Source organism: Schistocerca serialis, chromosome 8, assembly GCF_023864345.2.
Source record: "Schistocerca serialis cubense isolate TAMUIC-IGC-003099 chromosome 8, iqSchSeri2.2, whole genome shotgun sequence".
NCBI classification, from domain to species: domain Eukaryota; kingdom Metazoa; phylum Arthropoda; class Insecta; order Orthoptera; family Acrididae; genus Schistocerca; species Schistocerca serialis.
The window spans coordinates 75253448-75259686 of record NC_064645.1 but is presented as its reverse complement, the minus strand read 5'-3'; positions in this window follow the sequence as shown (position 1 = coordinate 75259686).

The following is a 6239-nucleotide window of genomic DNA, read 5'->3' as shown; positions in this document are numbered from 1 at the left end:
TGGAGGATGGCCTTCATTGTTGCATCCCAAAGAAACTATCGTTCCTTAGTTTTTACTCTTTTCATTGCTGAGAAAAGCTGCTCACAACAACATCTAGATCCAAACACGCACATGATCTGAGCGGCATGTTCTGAAGCTTGGGAAATGTTTTTTGCTGTAATGAATGATACCATCGTGTTGTAGTACCTCTCTTTCAACAAAGTTGAAATCAATAATGTCAAATGGAAGTGACGATGACAAGTCATCAGGGGAAACTGAAAAAGGAGCGCTGAACACCTTAAGTTCCAGTTTCAAACTAGTGAGGTCTCGGAATCGTGATCAAACGACGCGATGAGCAGCTTTAACTTTGCTTGGTAATCGCCGAAAGTAGTACCCTCAGGTAATTTTAAAGAAGCAAAGACGATTGAAGAACGTTAAATGTCCATTACTCATCTGCCTCTCAAATAAACGTAACTTTTCCATGAACGCTTGATCTGGTCGTGCATGTCAGCGATTAGCTGCCCTTTGCCCTGCATTGACGGATTTATATTATTGAGATGCATGGTTATGTCAGCTAGGAACGCCAGGTCTGATATCAATTTTATATCTTTCAGACAACGCATTTCTTCCCCTTTCATTTCGAGAAAAAGGGATATTTCCTCACGAATGGCAAAGAGAACATCAACAACTTTTCCCCGACTCAGCCAACGAACTGTACTGTGGTAATGTATATCCCCATACTCCGCTTCCATATCTTTCAGGAATCCTTTGAATTGGCGATGATTCATACCGTGACGACGCAAAAAAATTCACACACTTCACGACATCTTTCATTACGCCACCTAGCTCTACTGTTTCAGCACACAGTGCCTGTTGGTGAATAAAACAATGAAGAGTCAAAATGTCTTTCCCGAATTCGTCCCTGAGTTTATTTTCCAAACGAGAAGTAAAACCTTGGTGACGCCCGATCATTTGTGGTGCACCGTCTGTCGCTACAGAATGGAGCTTATCCCACTGCAAATTCATATTGTCCACTGATTCACAAACAGCTTAAAAAATCTCACATCCTGTTACGGTGTAATCGAGTGGTACCACATCCAAGAGTTCTTCAGTTACTCCCAGCTCCATGTCGACACCACGCACAAAGACTGCAAGCTGAGCACAGTCCGATATGTCGGTTCTTTCGTCAGGCTCTAGCGAAAATGCCACAAAGCTATCCACCTTTTTCATGATCTGTGTCTCTAAATCCGCTGCCATGTCCAGAATTCGATGAGACATTGTTCGCTTCGACAGGCAAACCCCTTCAATTGCCAGCACCTCCCTTGGAAACAAACATTCTGCAACTGCTGCCATGCACGATTTTACGAGTGGTCCCGCCGAAAACGGCTTGCCACTCGTCCCAATGATGTGAGCGACCCTCTAGCTTGCTAGAATTGCAGATTCAATAGTGCTTTCTCCACTCTCATTCACCCGAATATTATAAACGCATTACAGAACACGAACTATGTTGCATGTCTTGATACCCTCCGTATTACGAAACCGTTTTTAAACTTACGTCTGCTGGTTTGTTGTTCTTAAGCCTGGCTACCAGTTCTCTGCGTGCAACGCCTTCTACCTGTGCGCTGCATGAAGACGTGTATAATGTCGTTGTATATTGTAGCTCTTTCCAGAATTAAATACTTTATGATATACAAGACACTGCGGACGACCATCCATCTCAATGAACAGAAAAGTATCATCCTCCAATAGAGATACAGGGCTCCCGCCCCTAGTCATAGCTGTCATCGAACACGGATTATTGAGTCAGTTGCGGCTGCATGCAGCCAGGGGGCAGTGTGTTCGCTTTCCCCCTCCACGCGGGCTCCGAGCTGCCGCAGTGAGCGCTCCGGAGCGCTCCGGCTCCCTGGAGCTCGGTTGGAACAGCCTGCTCTAGCGGGTGTGCAGAATCAGCGGGTATGACATTGTCAGAAAACGTACCCTTCCTGAAGATGTCATATTCTATGTGATCATCTACTATAGATAACGTCAGATCTAAGTAGTTCAACGTCCTAGTGGGTGACTCGCTTTCAAGAGTCAAAATAATTTTCTCGTGGAGATCGTTAAACAGTATCTGGTCTATGTCTTCTTGGGACCCGTCAATTACCAAGAGAATATCATCCACGTATCGTGTATAGAACTTTATTTTCTCCGCTATATATTTCATCATCCCGCAATGTCTGCACGTCCACTTGGACCTTATCGATATATGTTGCTAATTGCGTGTGACCTATTATTAAATTTTCGATCACTTCGTGGGATTCTTTTGCCTCTTCCCCAAAGTGACGTAATTGTTCTTTGACCTCTATGTTTTGGTTTCTAATTTCACGCAGTTATTTCGTTGTGTCTGCATTCTGCTCACGTATCTGGTGTAGCAGTTGTCTCGCTGTTCCCGCACTCTGCTCACGTATCTATTATTTTATCTCTGTTTTTTATCGTAATGACGTGCGTTAATTGCTGGAGAATTTCCAACAAACGAATGGCTCCTAATACCTCTTCTTCCTACGCGCTTCGTTCAACGTTTACATTCTCGTGTCTGTCCGCAACTGACTGCAGTGAACCATACGGTGACACGTTTCGCCTCGGGAGGTCTTATTACATGTACTGTGGGTTCTAAGTATTCGAGATGTTACTCATCTTCTTGCGCCTCTACAATATATTGGTCGCTCCTTACGACGCCTTGTTGCTCGGTATTTACGTTCTACTGCACCCCCTGATCTATTTCTCCCTTCATTGTGTCGTCTGTTGTTCTGTCCTGAGATTCCCATACGTTATCTTGCTGGGTGTCAATGTCAATTCGGTTAAAGTCTCGATCTGCTATTGCTAATATCTCTGATTCCCATCTTTGCAATTTTAGCTGACGCTCCGCACATCGCCTAATTATGCCTTAATACGACCTCACTCGTTTCATAAAACTATTATCATTCTCTCTCAGTGCATTGTACGTCCGTGTCTCCCTATTGACTTATCAATCACTAATATTTACCATTGGTTGATACAGCAAAAAAATGTATTATGAAAATTTTTAAGAAGATATTATTTTTTGTCCTAGTAATTACATAAGGATGACCACCTTACCATGATATTTTACCATCCTGGCAGGGAGACCATTATCTATCATGTGTGAGACTAGTTATGTCTTCCTACCACAATTGCGAAAGGACACTCTGTGAGTGTTTTAGGAATTTGGTGTTGAACATAGGGCCTGCAAGCTGGGAAGATACTATCTCACACATGAAGAGTTTAGAAGAGTGCAGTAGTACGGACAGTGATGTAATCAGACAGTGATCTCAACGTCGGTTCCAATACACTCCCTGTAAAAGAAACACTATCGCAAACAGAAATTACTGTACAGATTCAGGTGTAACTATATGTTAGCAAAAATGAAAATCTTAGATTTTCGTTATTAAGGTCTATTTTTTCCCAAGTATAACTTCATGACACAGCAATGTTAGCAAAATTATGTTCAGGATGGTAAAATATTGATACTGGGTGCTCACAATTGTGTAAGGTTCTTTTATGGTAAGATGATTGATGACCATCTCTGAGGGTTATAGATATACAAACAAATTAAATACAATTGGGACCAGAGATACGCTAAAATGCACAATGAAGTTACTAAAATTAAATGGGGGTCGGTAAAGAGAAACAAAAAGAAGTACACAATTACAACAATTCATAACTCTACAGTGACTGATCAGTCTTTTTTGTTAGATCGGACATCTTGCATTTCTGTTGTAATTAAGCCTGACAATCCTGAATATGTTTAACTACAGGTCATGGTTGACTGTACGAAGATTTGGAGAGATGGAGACGACAGCAGTTCTGAGTGTCAATTGAATATCACTTGCTGGTGTGGTGCAACGGTGCATGATTACCTTGCGTCGGCAGCGGCAGTGGCGGCTGTCGGTGTGAACTATGAATCCGAGAATCTATTCTAAATCTCTCTCGACTGTTAAATACCCGTCTGAGACTCCTATTTAATGCCTGGCTAAGTTAACTGGCATGGTGCATGCTATTTGGCTTGAATAGCGCGTACGTTGTTGCCTTCAAATCGCTCGTTAATGTTAACTGTCGGTGCTCGGTGCGATTCTCCATGCTTTGCAGTTTAACTCCCTACGTGTTAAGGCGAGTTTCTGAACAAGTGTTCACATAATGACTCTCGCAGTCGTATCATTGCAGTGCGAGTCACTTTGCTCAAACACTCGCAGATTTTCTACAAGAGAGGAAGCCAATTACTCTGTCTGCAATTTGTCTATATCAAAGGGGGTGGCCACCCATTTTCTTCCTCGCCACTCAGAGCGTTCGTACTTGTTATAGCTCCACCCACTAGAGTTTTCTGTAGCCTATCACAGGCGTCGTTTCTTCTGTAAGGCAGAATTAAACTTCTGCTACGTAATACTGGGATAAACAGCTTTTTCTTTCGTGCGACTTTTGATGCAGGTGGCTGCAATGAGTCACCAGTGTTTTGAGTTGGGTTTCTTCTGACGTTTATCTGCGATCTCTTGCCATGTTTCTGCAGAAAAACTGTCTAAAGGGTTGTCATTAAAAGGATGGACAGGCGCTGCTTTTGCTGGCGGCCTACGCAGCTTGTAATTTTTGGTCACCTGGTCAGTTGGACCATGTCTTGGCCGTTGTATTTGCTTGAATTTGTCAGCTCTGTCAAAGGACAATGTCAAATATTGGTGTGTAATTTAAAACTATTCTGTTAGCTCGGGACACTTAAATTTGTTTAAATACATACATCAAACAAATTTTTGCGTCACTTCGGTTGCGAGAGTTCCGGAACCTGAACAGAAAATTGGTATAGAGATCAACATAAACATCATTTCCGCCCTTTTTATTGTTCACGAAAACCACACATTGCATGTTCTACCACTATACGCCCAGACCATCAGAGATGGTGGTCCAGATTGCTGTACACACCGGTACATCTAGTACCCAGTAGCATGTCCTCTTGCACTGACGCGTGTCTGTATTCCTCGTGGCATACTTTCCACAAATTCATCAAGGCACTGTTAATCCAGATTGTCCCACTCCTCAACGGTGATTCGGCGTAGATCCCTCAGAGTGGTTGGTGGGTCACATCATCGACAAACTTTTCAGTCTGATGACTCTGAGCACTATGGGACTTAACATCTATGGTCATCAGTCTCCTAGAACTTAGAACTACTTAAACCTAACTAACCTAAGGACAGCACACAACACCCAGTCATCACGAGGCAGAGAAAATCCCTGACCCCGCCGGGAATCGAACCCGGGAACCCGGGCGTGGGAAGCGAGAACGCTACCACACGACCACGAGCTGCGGACAAACTTTTCAGTCTATCCCAGGCATGTTCGACATGGGTCATGTCTGGAGAACATGCCTGCCACTCTAGTTGAATGATGTTGTTATCCTGAAGGAAGTTATTCACAAGATGTGCACAATGGAGGCGCAAATTGTCGTCCATGAAGACGAATGCCTCGCCAATATGTTGCTGATATACTTGCACTATCGGTTAGAGGATGGCGTTCGCCTATCGTACATCCGTTACGGTGCCTTCCATGACCACCAGCGGCGTATGTCGGCCGCACATAATGGCACCGCAAAACAGCAGGGAACCTCTTCCTTGCTGCACTCGCTGGACACTGTGTCTAAGAGGTTCAGCCTGACCGGGTCGTCTCTGACGATTGTCTGGTTGAAGGCACATGCGACACTAATTGGTGAGGAGAACATGATGCCAATCCTTGGCAGTCCATTCGGCATGTTGTTGGACCCATCTGTACCGCGCTGCATGGTGTTGTGGTTGCGAAGATGGACGTCGCCATGGACGTCAGGAGTGTAGTTGCGCATCATGTAGCCTATTGTGCACGGTTTGAGCCGTAACACGACGTCTTGTGGCTGCACGAAAAGTATTATTCAATATGGTGGTGTTGCTGTCAGCGTTCCTCCAAGCCATAATCCGTAGGTAGCGGTCATCCACTGCAGTAGCAGCTCTTGGGCATGTAATCGACAGTTACTGTCTCTCTGTATCTCTTCCATGTTCGAAGAATATCGCTTTGGTTCACTCCGAGACGCCTGGACAGTTTTGTTGAGATCCCTTCCTGGCACGGAGTAACAACGCGGGCGCGATCGAACCGCGGTATTGACCGTCTAGGCGTGGTTGAGCTACAGATAGCACAAGCCATGTACCTCCTTACTGGTGGAATGACTGGAACTGATTGGCTGTCGGACCCCTCCG